General features: G+C 50.0%; 1 protein-coding gene across 6 annotated transcripts in view; it reads left to right on the top strand.

Moving 5' to 3' along the window:
* Positions 1-18,291, top strand: part of Agpat3 (1-acylglycerol-3-phosphate O-acyltransferase 3) — an 83,324-nt gene that overhangs the window by 19,694 nt on the left and 45,339 nt on the right. For 5 of the 6 annotated variants that reach the window (XM_006513716.3, XM_006513717.4, XM_006513718.1 and 2 more), the window contains one exon: positions 3,468-3,528. The gene's annotated coding sequence lies outside the window, so the exon portion shown is untranslated. Of the gene's footprint in view, positions 1-3,467; positions 3,529-11,696; positions 12,146-18,291 lie in introns of those variants that run through there. The other variant, XM_006513721.1, reaches the window with a different exon arrangement.

The following is an 18,291-nucleotide window of genomic DNA, read 5'->3' as shown; positions in this document are numbered from 1 at the left end:
GATCTCTCCAGCTCCCTTCTTTTTTTTTTTTTAATATTTTTTTTGAAGGGTGAAAGCGGGTGGAGTAGCGTATCTCTATGTAGATCAGGCTAGCCCAGAACTCCCTATGTAGCCCAGGCTGGCCTATATTTTGTGATATCCAGATATAACAGTCCTTGGTCCTTGATGCCCATACAAGGTATCACATGATAGCTTTGCAAGGGGCTGTTAGGTGTCACTCATTTTATGGAGTCCAAGTAAAGGAGAGGCACTTTCCTTAGTCTGGTATGTTCAGTAAGTTTTTGGGCATGGTTTTCTGCTATAATTTATATTTCCCTGGGCCCCTACAGTCTCAATTCACCTCAACAACGTATAGGGTGGCATTCTTTCTGTTCTTAGAAATAAGTTATTTATCAGTCTGCTGAATACCTATTGGGTACAGTTTCGGGGTTCACTCAGGGGCAGTCATCATCCTCCCTCAAAACGGAGTCAAAGCTGCTTCTGAAATGAAGTCTTCCTGTCTCTTTGGAAGGCCACGCTGTACAGTCTTGAGTCACTTAGAGCAGAGCACGGCCTGACATCTGCACTTGGAGAGAGAGCCTTTTCAATTGAAAATTGACCATCTTAATGTCTGAAAACTTTTATTTTACTTTTATTTTTGGTCTCACTGTGTAGCCCTGACTATCCTGGAACTCCATATGTAGATCAGGCTAACCCCACAGAGATCCACCTGCCTCTGCTTCTGCTAGGATTCAAGGTATGTGTCGCCATGCTCGGCTTGACAAGATAATTTAGAGCCCCCTCCCCCCTCCTGCAGCTTCACACCAGCCCTTTACATAATTTCTGAATGACAATGTCATTTTTTTCCGTTTGTGGTTTGTACCCTGTCCCCTGCCATGGATGGAAGCCTTACCAAAAGGCAAAACTGAGCATGGCTTCAGTGTTTGGGAAGACTCAAGAGCCTGAGGACCATCTGTCACAATCAGTTCCCTCTCCTAACATGCCGCTGTGTCGCTAACTCTGTCTTATTTACAGTAGTCACAAGTCTCTTGTCCTTAGTAGTTGGTCAGGAGACCAGCTCTTGCTCTGTCGCCCTGGCTGGCTCCTGCCCTCGTGACCTTTCCTGCCTCTGACTCCTAAGGCTGAGGCTGCAGACATCTGTACTCAGCCTTCCCACTTTCTCTTCTATGTGCAGTTTTTATTTTCTTTTATTTCATTTTGTTTTATTTTTATTATTATTATTTTTTTAATGGAACTGGGGCTTGAGTTTGTCTGTCCCTAGACTTGTATATGAGAACCTGAACTAGCCAGGCATGGTGGCACACGCCTTTAATTCCAGCACTCGGGAGGCAGAGGCAGGCAGATTTCTGAGTTTGAGGCCAGCCTGGTCTACAAAGTGAGTTCCAGGACAGCCAGGGCTACACAGAGAAACCCTGTCTCGAGAAAAAAAAAAAAAAAAAAAAAGAACCTGAACTTCAGTCTCTGGAACCTACATAAAACTGCTGGGCATGGTGGTGTTGCCATAATGAAAGATTTGGGAGGCAGAGATGAGGGGATCCGAGGGACACAGGTGCCGGCTGGACTGTGAGGTTTCAAACTAATGAGAGACCTTGTTTCAAAGGAGGTGAGTGGTGTTTCTTTTGTTTCGTTGTTTCTTTCTTTGTTTTTCTTTCTTTCTTTTTTGTTTCTTTGTTTCTGTTTCTTTTCTGAGACAGTGTATCACAATGTAGCCTTGACTGGCCTAGAACTTGCTCTAGACCAGACAGGTCTTGAAGTCAAAGAGATTTACCTGCTTCTGACCCCCTGGTAGTGATTATAGTAAAGGTACACTGTCCTCAACTGTTTTAAGTTTATTTTATTATGTATGAGTGGTGTGTGTGTGTGTGTGTGTGTGTGTGTTCTGCCTGCATGCATGCTTGTACACCATGTGCCTAGTGCCTGCAGGGCCTAGAAGAAGGTGTCGGATCCCTTAGAACTGGAGTTAACACATGATTGTCAGCTACCACGTGCATGCTTAGAATTGAACTTGATGTCTTAGGGAAGAGCAACCAGTGCTCTAAACCACTGAGCCATCTCTCCAGCCCTAGTGGGTACCATTTCTGAAGTTGACACTTAAGGTTGTCTTCTGGAGTGTACATACACACACATATCTTAGAGGCAAAAATAAACCATCCTGGCTGGGATCGATTTGGTCAGTTAAAGGGTGCAGAAGAGATCAGTATATTCAAAGACAGAATGCTTTGAAAAGCACAAAAGACAAAGAAGACATCAGTGGGACTATGACGAGTGGGAAAGAACATAAAGGTCTCCCATGCTAGGAAAAAGCAAGGCCTTGAATTTTTCCAAATTTGGTGAAAATTTAAATCCAAGAAACTTACCAAACCCTACTCTGAAGAAGCAAGGCAGTCCACAGTGCCACGTCCCAAGTGAGCTGCTGCAGCCATGCTGGTGGGCTCCTGTCACTACCGAGGGGCAGAGCTAGTAGTGGAATGGATTTTCCTCGGGAGTATATGGCCCAACGATAGTGTAGAGGCAACCTAAAATACTGGAAAGTGGCCAGGCAGGGTGACATGAGCCTCTAATCCCAGCAATAGGGAGGTCGAGGCAGGAGGATCATGAGTTTGGAGCCTGTTCTCTTCTCTTGAGGACACTAAGACTCAAGACCTGATCGCTGTCAAAGACACTGCTGTCTGCACTGTCATGGTGGGGTAGGGACACAGACACTCGCTCTACTGCACTCATCCAGCAAAATGGTCTTTGGCCTTAAGAAAGAGAGAGCCCTCACAGAAAGAGCGATTGTGTGATTCCACTTACATGAAGTTGCTAGAGTTTCTAGTGTGAAGACAGAGAGCATCCTGGGTACTGAGGGCTCGGCTGCTAGCTTATGGGAGAGGCTGGGTATCCATCTGGAAGATGGGAAAGCTCTGTGGGTGGAGAGTACCAACGGCTTCACAGCCATGCATACGTGCCTCAGACATGCTCAAGATGGTCAGTCTTGTGCAGGGTTTGCCACAGTTTAAAATGGACATTTTGGCAAAGTGATCCTTAAGGGCTGGGGTGTGGTGTGGCGTGGTAGAGCTAACGGGCCAGAGGAGCCCAGTGTGTAGAGTGGGGAGATGCTCCATCATGCACACAAGCTGGGCAGTGGCTCTGGGTAGGACAGCCCCTGGCAGAGGGAGGCTGTTCTGTTCTGGCAGATGCAGCAGCCCAGTTCCATTGCTTAGGGACCTGCAGGTCTCTGCAGTGGTCCCCGGTGTCCTGGAATGTAACTGGTGCCTGTCTCTGGGTTTTTTCATTTATGAGTCATCTGCGAACCTCCTGCTATGCAATGGAAGTGCAGGCTCAACTTCCTGAACTCCAGGGGCATGATCCTGGGATTGGCTTGAGTCCCTAGTGAAGTTCTTGCCTAGCGCTGTTTGCCTGCTTCGAGGGAAATGCCTCTCCTAAGCCCTGTATGCCACATTCATGACCATGTCCTCTTCTTCTAGGCCCTGCAGGTCGGACACCCTTGAGGACAGCCATCGCCTGGCCCTGCTAGCCTGTGCCTTGGTAAGTGAAGAGGGCATGGTGGGTTTCATGAGTTTGTTTCTGCATGTCTCTATGTGTGTCCTGGGTACAGCTTAGGTGTGGGTCCCCTGTGTGACATAGCCAGCTCCTGGTAGTGGAAGATCTTTGACCCCAGTTCATACCTAGGTTAGATAGGGATACTGGGACAATCTGAGCCCTGGGCATGGCTAGGCCTTAATATGCCTGCTGATTTTCTTAAAGGGCAAGCATTTTTATACCCTCTATGGTCAGGAGGCATCTATATCTGTCATATATATATGTGTGTGTGTGTGTGTGTGTGTGTGTGAGAGAGAGAGAGAGAGAGAGAGAGAGAGAGAGAGAGAGAGAGAGAGAGAGAGAGAGAGAGAGAGAGACCAGTGAAGAGCTGGTGAGATAGGATGTTGGTGAGCCAGAGTGGCTACCAGGACACAGCTCTCACATGCAATCCCCTCAACAGAATGGCCCCAGAAGCACACCAGCCTCCTTGAGACCAGCTGATAGCCACTTACCGGGACCTGAAAGCTTGTGGCCCTGGGGTCAGAGTTGCTTCCTGATAGAAACAGAGCAGGTGCATCTCCTTCTGGAGGCCACAGGGGCTGATGTTGGTTGATATTAGCTGGGTCAGTCCGGCAGTGGGTTCTGGGTCACAAGGCCTGAGAATAGAGCCTAACGTTCTATGTGACAGGGGTGGGACATCTCTGCCTATTCCCATGCCCTCATCCTTTGGAGCTTCATGCCATCCCCAGAGCCTTTTAATGAAGGAGCTTGAACCACAGGCTCATCCTTCATGGTCAAACCTGGATCAGGTGGCTTCCTGCCTTTCCTCCATGACCCAGAAGATATCTGTAGAGTGGGTGCTGTCTGTCATGCAGATCTCTTGGTTCAGACTGCAGGGTCATGGTTTAGGTCAATGTCCCAGTTCTTGGCAGGCAGTGGGTGGGTAGTTTAGCTTTCTGGGACAAAACTGTATCCAAGAATATTCTGAAATCCACTATTTTATTTACGACATCAAACATATTTTGAATAAGTAGGAGCTATGCCTTTGCAATAATACATTCCTATTATCCCGGCACTTGGGAGGCTGTGGCAGGGGCATCATGTGGTTTGGGCCTGTATGGACTGCAGAGTGAGATCCTGGCATAAGCCCTCCCTCCTTAGTCCAAAATAGATCTAGGATTGTAGCAACCAAATTCTAGTCTCACACTTTTTCTGTTTATAGTTATGATTTCCTGAAGACAGTATCTAACTTTTCCTTTGTTCCCCAGTTGGATAGCTAGTCCCATAGGGTACCCACAGCAGTTCTGACTGACTGGCGCTCGGGGCAGTCCTTCTCCTGGTAAACACACACACACACACACACACACACACACACACACACACACACACTCACGCTCTTGGTGTTTCTGCAAAGTGAGCACTGCTTACACAGAACTACATTCTCGAGAACCAGTACTCCTCACCAAAGACACAGAGATTCTAAAGTCATGTACCACCATGGTTAATTGTATGTGTGGCCAGAGATTGCCCAGATGGGACAGTGCAGATGCTGTGACCCTTCTGAGTCTGGGGGCAGGGGTAGACAACTGCTTGGCAGAGCTCTGTAGAAAATAAGTTGTGAGAGGCACTGAGTGTACCTCACCATGGGGACATGGACTCTGGTTGTATCACATCTGAGGGCTGGGAAATGAGGTGGGAGAAGTGCCTGAGGTTGGACATTGGTGGACCTGGGAAGCTAGGAGTGAGGCCTAAACTGGATCGGGGGTCAGCTCAGTGCCCACAGCCCACTGATGCTCGACTCCATGAGAGGCAAGACAGGAACAGCACACAGATTATCCCACTGCGAATGTTGACATTTATAGTAACACATTCTTCCTACAGCTGGCATCTCTTGGAAGCTTGCAAGGGCCAGCAAGTCGTGTCAGTGATTCTTATCACTTCCTTAGGAGCTGGACAACTGAGTCTGACCACAGGAAACATGGCAGAAGGGAAGAACTGACCTGTGTGTTGTCCTTTGACCACCGCATGCATGCTATGGCATGCAACACCCCAAAATAAATATAAATATAAAAAATAATAAATGAGGCTGGAGAGATAGCTTAGCAGTTAAGAGCACTGAGTGCTCTTCCAGAGGTCCTGAATTTAATTCCCAGCAACCACATGGTGGCTCACAACCATCTGTAATGGGATCCGATGCCCTCTTCTGGTGTGTCTGAAGACAGCTGCAGTGGACTCATATACATAAATAAATCTTCAGAAAAAAATAATAAATGCAACCATTCAAATAGCTAGTAAACATCTGGAAAGGTGCATGCTTCGGGGTCACAGCACAGTGTGGGGTGCTGGAAGACCGGACATTCGGAGAGCCCTGCAGTAGGAGGAAGTACTGTGAAGTTCTGGACCTTGCTGAGACTCTCTAGGGTATGCAGGAGACCTTACCTAACAGCATAAAATAATTGGCCAAAAGGGATTTGCCAGCCAAATTAGGAGTCGGGAGGGGGTGGGGGATAGGAGGCAGTGTGTGTGTGTGTGTGTGTGTGTGTGTGTGTGTGTGTGTGGTCACCCAGGGACACAGAGGACTCCAGAAGTGTGGCCAGCCCTGAGGGGAGCCCATCTGAGTCTATATCAAGCAGAGCTATTTCCCAGCAAGGCCTAAATGTCAAGCTCAGGTTGTTTTCAGCCAGGATGAGAATTCTTCAGAGGCTGGGCTCTCAATTGTGTCTCTCAGAACAATAGGGGACAATCCTCTCTCTGGTCATGTGAGTCCTGTAGCCCAGGTGTGTTGTCCTGGTGACAAAGGTCGCAGACAAAGTCTGAGATTGCAGGAAGTAAGCAGGTGCTGGGTGGATGCTGGAGGCCCAGGGTGACCTGCAGGAACAGAGAAGGGGAGATAGGTGAAGGCTACAGAAGGGTTCACTGTGTTTCGCTGTGCTGGGTGGAGATTATCTTTGTCTTCTGAAGGGGTTGTGTGAGGGGAGAGCAAAGGGCACAGACATCGCCCCGGCAGGCTGTCTGGTAATGGCAGACATCCTGCAAAGGGAGGCACTTTCTTGAAAGAAGAGCTGAGTCTTATCGGTGCAGGGTGGGTGGGTAGCCTGCTGCCATGCAGACACAAAGGTAGGAGCCTGATGTGAGTTAACTTTGTTCTCAACACTTAAAATTTAATTATAGAAGTAGCATATGCTTGGAAAGATGGAACCAGAATCAAGTATAATAAATAAAGCTGTGTTCCTTACTCTGTCTAGGATTTCACTCTTCCGGGAGGATGCGCCAACCTAGAGTGGCTTGTAGTTAATCTTCCAGAACTCACAGAAAGCTCCCAGGAACACACGAGCAGCCTGTGTCAGTAGAGTGCTCACCCAGCATGTATAAAGCCTTGGGAGCGACCCCCAAACACTGCATACACCAGCATGATGACCGTGCCAGTTATCACAGCACGCGGGAGGCTGAAGCAGGAGGGTCAGGAGATCAAGGTCTTCTCCCGTTCCGTGTCAAGTTTGAGAACAGCCTGGACTTGGGCTAGGTTGTACCTTGTCTCAAGCAAGCAAACAGATTTTTAAAAAGATAAACAAACAGTTACTAACTGCAGTTCTGTGGGACAGCTTCTATAGCTGGATTCTAGCTGTCAGTTTGCACAGACCTGCTTCCTTTTATAAAAGCTCTTCTTGCCAGGCAATGGTATGGCAGCACGCCCCTTTAATCCTGGTGCTTGGGAGGCAGAGGCAAGTGGTTCTCCACGTTCAAGGCCAGCTTGGTCTACATAACACGTTCCAGGACAGCCAGGGCTGTTCAGAGAAGCTCTGTCTTTTTTTTTTTAAGTTTTTTTAATTTATTTTATTTATACACTATAGCTGTCTTCAGATACACTAGAAGAGGGCATCTGATCCCATTACAGATGGTTGTGAGCCACTGTGTGGCTACTAGGAATTGAATTCAGGACCTCTGGAAGAACAGTCAGTACTCTTAACCACTGTGCCATCTCTCCAGCCCGAGAAGCTCTGTCTTAAAACAACAACTGAAAGGCCTTCTTGTTTTATTAATGTCCTGAAGTGTGTGTTTATTTGGGCATGCTCTCACTCACGCCTATGCCTTTGGGCTCTGGGATGGCTCAGGGCGGTTAACTGGAATGGGCTTGACCCATATTTCTGGTTTAGAGAGCAGTGTTGAGCTAGCCTGCTCATCTTCCCATGAGGGCCAGCTAGGGCCAGAGGCCACCTGTTCAACTAACTTGGGAGACTTGGCCCTTATAACCCTGCAGGCTGCCCCAGTAAGCTGTCTCCATGGAAGTGGACTTTGCCTTCCATGTTATATAGAGCTGGCTCTCTGCACCTGACCCACCAGCTGGTGCTGTTTGTAAGTTTCTCTGGTGACAAATGGCTGCAGGAGGAGAGTAATCTGGCCTCCGACACCTTTCCACTGAGGACCGTCTGTTACCTGCACCGTGGTCCCATGTGTAGAACACAGGTAAAGGGCTGCACATGTGCACCTCTCTGGCGCTTCTGACCTGTGTGGACAGCAGTGTCCATCAGCAAGGTCTCCTGCAGCCCTCTGCCGGCCAGGCCAGATGCACCCCTGCCTCCATCTGCTGGGTTTGGCCTCATGATTGCACTATTGAGTGTCCTGGGTCTGTCTTATAGCTACCATCTGCTAGGTTCTGTTCATCACGTAGTAAGCTGAGGCTACATCTGAACCTGGTCTCTACAGTGCTAGCACACCTCTAGGCTGGGATGGGGCTCTGGGTAAAACTCTGGGAGGTGACATCTGTGATGAGTCCGGGTCATCCCCATTGGCGTGGGCCTTGCCTATCCCCTGTTCACCCAGTGTGAGCTGGAATCAGGAGCTGAGCCCACAGAAACACAGGAGACATGGAGAAGTGTGTGGCCTCCAGCATAGACTGTAAGGCAGGTGCTAGTGTGTGAGGCCACCCTGCATTTCCACACTTCAATGTCCTCCTGGAGGGAAGAATATTTTTCCTATGTGAGGTGTGCTTGCTGCTGGGCAGACACCTAAGAGAGACTTGGGGGCAGCGTGGAGCCCAGAGGAAAAGGCTGTGTGCACAGGTGAGTGCACAGAGAGTGTGTCGCTCTGGACTCCCATGAGCAAGGCCTCATGGGAAGCTTTGTTTCTTATCTTGGCCTTAAGAACATCTTGGACTTCCTGAAACCACCCAGCACTGCCACTGAAGTACTCCTCTTTACCTGTCTCTCTTCTGATCTCTGTTTAAAGTGAACAGCAGTGATCCACCGGCCTCAGCCTCCTGCATGCTGAGACTGCCTTACCAGTTCTTCCTCCTGTCCCTCCTTAGCACAATGGCTGCGGATGGGTCCAGAACACAAGTCTCTGTGGCAGGTAGCTTTTCCTCACATCTCATTGAGCCGTGCTGTCCCTTCTCTCCCTTTATCTTTTGTTGTCAGTAGTAACATTAATGGATTTGCTGTAGTTCACCTTCCCATGTCCTGGACACAGCAGCTTTGATGGTCCTTTGGCTTGTTGCATAAGGCTGGGGCCAATTTGTAGGCTGTCTTATCTGCTCCTGGCTGAGGCAGACCTTTCCAAAGGGCCTCTCTTGATCCTGGCACTTGCTGTCTCTCCTCTCGGTAATTTGCTGACTGGGGCACAGATGCCTCTGGCAGATGGCAGAGTAGAAGTGTCAGCTCAGATGACTTATCATAATACATATATGGAATGTTACAGATTGACTGCCGCACCACTGTCTAATCTGAAAGTAGGTTTGAATTGTTAGGCTGCTGTCCTGTGTTCACGCAGAAGAAATGTCATGAATCCATTCCGTGTCCTCAGAGCTAAACATGGACAGACAAGCTGTCACCTCAGAGTGCTGCCGGCTCCACTGCCCAAGCTCCTCAATCCCTCAGGATCCCACAGTTCCCCTCCCCCTCTTCCAAGGGTTCCCTGAGCTCCCCGGGGAGGGACTGGATGGAGACCTGTGACCTTTTCACCTAATGTGTGGCTTTTCACCTAATGTGTGGCTGCTTGGTCTCAGCATTCTCTCCCATCAGCTGCTGGAGGCAGCCTCTCTGACGGGACTAGCACTGAGCTCTGAGGATTTCTGAACATGACTAGGGGTCATTTCATTAATTTTTCCCTCCCTCCATTCCTTTCTCCCTCCCTCCCTCCCTCCCTCCCTCCCTCCCTCCCTCCCTCCCTCCCTCCCTCCCTCCCTCCCTTCCCGCTTCCTTCCTTTTTGTTTTGGTCCTATTTTGTCCTAGGTCTCTGGCCTATTCAACCCCAGGCATGGGCTCCCTCTTGTGGTGTGGGCTTCTAATGAGAGCAGCCATTGCTTGGTCACTCCCAGGAGCTCTGAGCCACCATGGCCACAGCAGATCTTAAGGGAGGACAGAATGTGGGTGGAAGGTTTTATTGCTGTGTTGCCATCCTAGCCCCACCATGGGAAGCCTTGCATGGTTACAGAAGATGACTGGTTTAGACTCTGTATCCTAGGTGTCCTCACTAGGGTCACCCTCGTTGATTCCAGGGAGTTTTCACTGCACTAGGTTTCCAGATTGTCCCCTCAATTCCAGCTGCCTCTCCTTGTACTCTCTCCCTCCACCCCCCCACCAGATCCTACCTAGTCCCATCCCTGCTCCCCAGTCTGCCTGCAAAATCTGTTCTATTTCTCCTTCCCAGGGAGCTCTATGCATCCGACCCCACCCCCACTTCACTCCCCAGAGCCCTTCGTGTTACTCACCCTCTCTCAGTCTGTAGATTACAGCGTGATTATCCTTTATTAGCAGCTAATATTCACTATAAGTGAGTACATGCCATGTTTGTCTTTCTCGGTCTGGGTTACCTCACTCTGAGTTTTTTCTAGCTATTCATTTGCCTGTAAATTTCATGATGTCATTTTTATGTAAATTTTATGATGTAACACAGATGAATGATACTCCATTGTGTGAATGTATTTCATTTTCTTTATCCATTCTTCAGAAGAGGGACATCTAGGCTGCTTCCAGTTTCTGGTTATTATGAATAAAGCCACTGTGAACATACTTGAGCAAATGTCCTTGTGGTATGATGGAGTGTCCTTTGGGTATATGCCCAAGAGTAGTATAGCTGGGTCTTAAGGTAGATCAATTCCCAATTTTATGAAAAACTGCCATATTGATTTTCATCATGGCTCTACAAGTTTGCACTCCCACCAGCAATGGAGGAGTGTTCCCCTTGCTCCATCCCTGGCCAGCGTGACCTGCCACTTGCCTTATTGATCTTAGCTGCTCTCACACGTATAATAAGATGGAATCTCAAAATAGTTTTGATTTGTAGTCCCAAGATGGCTAAGGATGTTGAACACTTCTTTAAGTGTTGCTAAGCCATTGGAGACTCCTCTATTGAGAATTCTGTTTAGATTGGCACCCCATTTTTTAATTGGATTGTTTGGTTTGTTGATGTCTAGTTTCTTGAGTTCTTTATATATTTTGGATATTAGCCCTCTGTGAGATGTGGGGTTTGTGAAGATCTTCCCATTCTATAGGCTGCTGTTCTGTCCTATTGATGGTGTCCTTAGCCTTGCAGAGGCTTCTTGGTTCCATGGGGCCCCATTTACCAATTGTCAATCTTAGTGCCTGAGCTATCAGTGTTCTGTTCAGGAAGTTGTTTCCTGTGCCAGTTCCTTCAAGGCTATTCCCCACTTTCTCTTCTGTCAGGTCTTCAGTGCCCTGGTCACAGGGCCTCTCCAGTCACCACCCCAGCCGAAGGCTATAGTGGATAGCTCATTAGTGTGTCAGGCCATGACTGGAAGAGCTAATTAGGAACTTCTAAACTATGACTCAGTAATAAGGAGCTACACTGTCAGGGGCCATGAAGAACTGAGGACTAAGACCAAAAAGCACTTGTTTCTCATCTTACAGCCCAGTGTCTGCACCTTGAGAAGCAGGATCCCCTTCTAAGAGTGCTCCCTGGGGCAAGGAGGACTGAGAGTGGGCAGCTGTTCTCTGGGCCACAGGGACTCATTCCCTAGGCCTGCTTGCTTCTATTTCTGTATTTCCTTGTGGTCTCAGGATTGCTGTCTCCCACTGCTGGTTCATGTGTGGTCCAGTCACACTTGACTTTTTCCTTTTAACTTGTTCACCTTAAACCCCCACTTAGTGCCTGCCCTGCCTAAGAGGCCACGCTGTTAAGTGCTGATGAGCCGTGACTTTCCTAGATACAGCTAATGGTCGGGAAGCAAGGGAAAGTGGGCTTAGGTGGGAGAAGGCTTGTGAAGCACCCTCTGTCCTTCACTGGGCTGTGGAGAAAAGGCATTTTCTGTTCCTGATTAGCCTCTACCTTCCATGTGGAGCCACGTGTTTGGGTTTTTGTAGCTGTTTCAGTGATTCTAATTAAGTGGCGGGGCTAGCCAGACTCAGACTTCACTCTGGGCACTTAGATAAGGACCTTTTCTGTGGGCACACATGGGTCCTTGGTGGATGTGGGCAGGAGTCTGGCTGGGCTCTTACTCCAGGCCACACCCCTGCTCTGTCTCTGGTCCAGAATCCTGTCAGGTGTGATCAGGTGTCAGGGCCTGGGTCCAGCTCCTCCCAGCACTGGGGATAAAAGCCAGCTCAGTCTGCCTCCTGCTACTTCTGAGCCACCTACAGCTCTGCTGGGGATCTGCCTGCTGGCACAGGTAAGGGTGACTGTGCTCCAATATCCACGCCAACTGAAGGGGAGTCACAGGGGCATCTCTTAGACCCTGCTGGCCCTCTCCAGATCCCCTGCCTCCACCCTGATGCTAGATGAGTGTCCTCCTCCAGTCTGGCTTCTGGGCCTGTGGTTCTTCATTGCCCAAGTTCCAAAGCAGGTCTCTCAAAAATTTGGGCGAGTAACACTTGCCTCTGATGGCTTGCTGGCCTCTTTTGGATGCATCCTTTGGGATGCCTGTTGTTGCTACTGCCACGGCAGTGGGACTTCCCTGAGTGCCTATCTCTTATGTGCAGACAGATGCTACCTAGTAAAGGAGACGACAGAGTCCGGATCTCAGCATGGTGGCTTCTAGAAGTGCATAGCCACTTCGCCCTCGGAAGGCAGTGAGGCTACACTAAGACTCTGGGTTTGATTGGCACAGGATGGGTGGCAAGCAGCCTGGCAGCTCCCAGCATCTTTCTGTGCTCACCCAGCTGAGCTGTCGTGTTGAGTGTGCTGGACAGATGGCACATAGCTCTAGGGTAGCGACCTCCTCTGCTCACGGGAGAGTGCTGAGTTTAGGCTCAGCATCGCTGCTGTGATTTGGATGGGTACTGGGTGTTGCTGATATCCTGAGGGATGTTCCTGCCTGCACAGCTCCCTCACAGCTCCATTCCCACGGTTGTGAAATGACTTCTTGGGTAACCAGCCACTGGGTAACTAACCAGTCTCATGCTTGCAGAAGCACACCCATGGGGGTGTCACTTGCTGTCTTTGATGAGCCAGTATTTCTCTTGGACCACCATCAGCCAGAGTGGGCTTGAGGGAGGGGTGTCCATTCACTGTGGCTAATTAGGGCCAGAATCATGGCCCTGGCATCCACTTTATCGGCAGATTCCCAGGTGTTGGAATGAACCTGCACGTCCTTCAGCAGAGTGTGTTTTTATGCTGCAAAATTACCCACATCTTTAGAAGAGAGAGAATGCTGAACTGGGTTGGGGTGGGGTGGGTGCGGGGTTAGTTCTAAGAAGATGCATTTCTGCTGCACGGAGTGGAGAAGCCCTGGGATTCTGTCTGCCCCACGTTGCCAGACTGGGAGTTGGGAGGGGACCCTGGGTACCAAGGGGTGTCAGAGCTTCAGGTGAATCACTTCACACCTGACAGTAGCGCTCTCAAGTATGGGCTTGTCTTAGGAGTGCGAGTGCATACCCCTTGTCTAATAAGGTGCTAGCTCTTCCTGCAGGGCCACAGGCTTTAGACTGGTGTGAGGGGAAAGTTAAGATTCTTGTCTGCAAAAGTTCAGTCCTGCCTCACCCTTGGTTCCATCCCGATGAATACCGGAGCCACAGGTGTGCTCAAACCCTATGGATGTGTTGCTAGCTTGCCCATGGTGCACTTGAATTTAAAGATTATGTGCACAAATCTTTACAAACAGTAGCTAACACAACCACTCAGAAACCAGGACAAGGAATACAGCGTGTTATAAAAGAAATAATTTAAAATATAAATTGTTTATACCTGGGATTTTGCATTGCTGTTTTGAACTGTGGAAGCCAAGCCATAGGAATGGGATATGGAAAGGGGAGGGGAGGGGAGGGGAGGGGAGGGGAGGGGAGGGGAGGAGAGAAAGAGAGAGAGAGAGAGAGAGAGAGAGAGAGAGAGAACGTGAGAGGTCCATTAGGCAGTTTTACCCAGAGTCATCCACAGCCCCACCATTTCACAATCAGGTACCAGGTGTTGATGCCTACCTGGCTTGGGTTCAGAAGTCAGAGCTGCACCCCAGCCCCCGGGAGAACAGGGTGCTGTGGGGGAGTCAATGAAACCATGGCGTGAGGGACCAAGAAAGAACTGTTCCTGCGTTCTTAAGGCTACACGGCCATCTTGGCAGACCCTAGAATGTACATCCAGTGGCCAGCAGGAGAGGTGGGTGGGATAGCCTTACTGCCCAGTCCTACAATTAACCTCAGTAGGTAGGCAGTCTCCCTCTCCCATGCTAGGGAGGGCCCTGGGCCTCTCTGCAGGACTGAGCTGCAAACCAGCACCATGAGTTCAGTGTGAGTGTGTGTGTGTGTGTGTGTGTGTGTGTGTGTGTCTCTCTGTCCCTGGAACTTGCTCTCTACAGAAGGCTGGTGTTCCTCCCTGGCTGGACAGATTAGCTTAGGAGTATATATACAGTATGTAGACAACATAGAAAGCCCATTAGTATTGTTTGTCAGGCAGGAACAGTGAAAGAAGAGCCACCTCAAAGCTACAGATTACCAGAACAGTAACTGTACCCATGGGCCAGAGCAGAACCATCACAATGCTTTGGGGGGTGGGGTGGCTCATTGTTTAGCCACACTGGACTCACTGCTTAGAGCCTGGGCTCGCAAGACTGAGTGCTGTCAGCAATTGGAACAAGGTTGGGGACAAAGCTAGCAAGTGGCTATGGCCTCTGGGAGTAGAGGAGACCAAAGGACACCACGCTCCCTCTGTCCTGGTGCTGATGAAAGGCCTCAGATGCTGAAGAAGGCAGAGGGAGCACCTGTGGACTTCCATGGGGGATAAGCCAACCTGGGCATGCAGGCCACTGGAGTCAGGTTCTGTCCACCTGAGAGTGATTTCATGAAGTCCACAGAGCCTGAGGTGTGCAGGCTCAGGTGCCAGAGAACAAGGTACCGACGTGAAGTCTGCTGGAGCTGGAGCCAGGAGGTGGAAGTAAGGAGTTGTAGACTGGGGCTTCCTAAGACTCCTGGCTTCCCTCCCACCTTTGCACGAGCGGTGAGAGAGGTGCAGTGCCAGGTCTCAGAGGTTAGAGGTCAGAGGTCTCAGTATTTGCTCCTGACGTGGGAAGATAGGATTCATGTGTCCGGCAAGATGGCTTCCTGGAGAAAGCAGACTGCCAGCCCACAGGGTGAGCTCATCTGTGGGCTGGCTGCTTAGGCAGGAGGCTCACAGGCTGAGCTCTGCAGGCCAGCCCCTCCTGTGTCCTTGGTCTGCCTGCTTTCTGTAGGCTGAGAGGACAGTGAGGGTAGGCAGGAGCCCACAGAGACTGAAGGACCAGTGTGCACCCTCAAGTGTGACCCTTTCCCCGTCTTCAGAAAACGCAGTGTACAAAGTCATGGGGAAATGTTGCCGCCCTCCCCTAGATTATCAAGCACCTGAAGATAAGGGGAGGGGCCTTGGGAGTGCACCTGCACGGCTGCGGGAGTAGGTGGTGACGCTGGTCACCTGCTACAGCATGGGCCTGTACAGACTTGGTTTTAAGCAGATGAGTCAGGGCTCCAGAGAGGGGTTCCTGCTGTCTACTGTCCTGGGAAAGTGGGAGCTGCCAAAGCCTATTGCTTCAGAGACAGCGCTTAATACTGACAGATGATGTATATTACTTCTGGGGTTGGGGACAGGCCTGGGACTGCTCTGATTGACATGTGACTCTTGGAACCCTTTATCTACCTGTATTTGATCTACTCAGGATGCCATCCATCTTGGGGTGCTTGTGGGGAGATGGGTAGTTTGCATCCTACCAAGCATGTGGTATGAGTGGATATGGCTGTGGGGGCCTGCAGATGGACCAGGCTAGCTGTGGACAGACAGAGCAGGGACACGGGCAACAAGCAGAATGGCCAAATGGCTCTTCCAGATGCCCAGCAGGGGTCATTGGAACCCCTGTGATGGGGAACTTGGTGCTGTGCTCAGCGGGGGCTGCTTCTACCTAAGATAGCTGTGGCAGAGATGAGATGGGAGGCTTTCTTCCCTCTGCCAAGTAGGACCAGCAGGGCTGACAGCCACTAGCCTGGCTGGCAGGGACTCTTGTTCCATGAGCTCGGCCTGCGGACTGCAGGAGAGTAGATGAAGGGGTTTTATAAGGAGCAAGGAGCAGAAGGCCCAGGCTCAGCCCCAGCTCCACACTGCCTACCCAGAAAAATGAGGGGTGCTAGAGGCTGCAATGTTGTGGGCCTATGGCTGCTGCCTGCTCTGTAAATGAATGTGACCAACCTCTAGGGGCCCACAGCTAAGGGCTAGTCCGGTTTGCGGCTCATTTGAGACCAGGCCAGCTTGGGGACACGGGGAGCTGGTGACTGTATCTCTGTATCTCTCTTCACAAGAACATGGCAGCCTCAGGCGTCTCCTCTGCAGAGCAACTGGCCCTGAATTTGAAGAACCCAAACCATCTGTTCACCCTTCCACCCCAGCCCCTGGGTGAGAGGCTCTGTGAACAGTGGCCTCTGGCCAGTGTGGCCGTGCTGGGACAGTGCTGCCTTGCCCGCCCTCCCTCCCCGTAAGCCCTGTATTTTTAGTAGGTGACTTTGTGGAAGTAGGTGACCTGGCACCTTCAGGGAGGCACCAATCGCATTAAGACCGTTGGTCTAACTGGACAGGAGGGGTGGTGACGGGGTGGCCTCTGCCAAGGTCACCTTTCCTGTCCAGTCTGCTCCCTTCTGTGGCGGTCCTGTCTGTCCCTCTGTTCATACCCACCAAACCAGATTCTATAAAGCCAGGTCACTGTTTTCCAGACCGTTGAGTGTTTGTTGCAGGGTGAGTCGTTTCCACTATAGCTTCAGATTCTTCCCTCATCAACCCCAAGCTCCATTCCTGAAGGGAGGAGGAGTTTTTAGGTATGGCCATAAATCATGGCTGTGGCTCCTTGCACACACTGGCTTTTCTAGTGGGGGTGGCATCCCCTAAATGGGGTTCCTTACTGTCTCACCTCCTCCAGCTCCGTGACCTCCCTACCTGTGTATGTGCCTGAGAGTGTGAGTACCAGCGTGCCAGCGTATGAGTGAAGATGTCAGAGGACACTTTCGGGAATCAGTTCCTCTCCACCATGTGGATTTCAGGAATAATACTCAGGTCACCGGGGACACATGGCAAACACCTTTTGCTGGTCCTCAGCGACCTTTTCATGGAAATTGTTTCTATGCCCATTGCATACTTCTGGCTTAACACACAAAACTTACATCCAGTTACACATGAACACACACAGACACACACATAGTCAGACACATACACTCAGACACAGACACACACTCTCTCACACACACACTCTCAGACATACACACTCAGACACAGACACATACTCACACACACACACTCACACACTCACACACACTCTCAGACACACACACACTCAGACACAGGCACACACACACACTCAAACACAGACACACACATCAGAAATACTGGATTTCAAGCTTCCTTACTGGGTTCCTTTCCAAGCAGTATTTCAGGGTTCCAAGCCACAAGATGTTTGAACTAAGAAGGGTCCAGGATCCCTTTGGTGTGGGGCCCAAGGTTGGACAGCTGCTGGGATAGGTTCAAGGTGCAGCTGGTGCTAGGGAGCAGGGCTGTAGCTAGAGGCCACCCAGGGTCTTGGCACCCTCTATGGGACAATCCCACAGCTGCAGAGCTGATAAGACCCCAGGGTTAGTACCACAGAGCAAGCACGGTGAAGGCCCCAGGTCTTCCTGTCTCAGTCTCTGATTTAAAGATGATAATACTGGTCTTACTTAATAGAACAATTATTCTTTCACTGCATCAGCGCTACATCTGAGCTACAGGAGACTTGTTCACTCATGAACGGTTGTGGGTGAATTCTTTGAGTGTCCTTTCCTGTTTGCTGAGTACTTGTGGGAGGTTCTTTCGGTTTGCTGGAGCAGTACAGATAGCCAGGCATCCCAGGCAGAACCCTTTTGGCCCTGCTGGCCGGTACCATGTAATTTATTGGTCTGTCCAACATGGAGCGATACTAGGTAGCTTGCACTGAGGCATTCTGGGATGTGGGGCCCCTATCCTCTTTACAGTCTTGGAGGAAATGTATATAAAATGTAAAAAAAAAAAAAATGGCTTATGTAAAAATCTCATTTGTCTTGCCTTTGGAACTTTTTATTTTGAGACCTAAGACATCTCACCAGAAACAACAAGAACCAACCAGCCTCCTGGAGCCTGGGCCCTATTTATTGGGTCTGTCCAAAGCACCTTTGAAAGACCCAGCATTTGAGGAGATGGGTCCCTTTAGCAATCCCACTGTCATAAATATATTTTTAAACATAGTCCCTCCCTGGCCAAGGTGGGCCTTTCTGGTTTTGGCTTCATGCTACTCCAAGAAGCCAGGATCAGCAGGTGAACATGGGTTAAGCTAGGAGTGCTGGATGGCTGGGGACCCATCTCTGC

The sequence above is a fragment of the Mus musculus genome, chromosome 10, assembly GCF_000001635.26.
Source record: "Mus musculus strain C57BL/6J chromosome 10, GRCm38.p6 C57BL/6J".
In the NCBI taxonomy this organism is placed as follows: Eukaryota; Metazoa; Chordata; class Mammalia; order Rodentia; family Muridae; genus Mus; species Mus musculus.
Note: the sequence above shows the minus strand (reverse complement) of the source record. Positions and strands in the feature narration are given on the sequence as shown.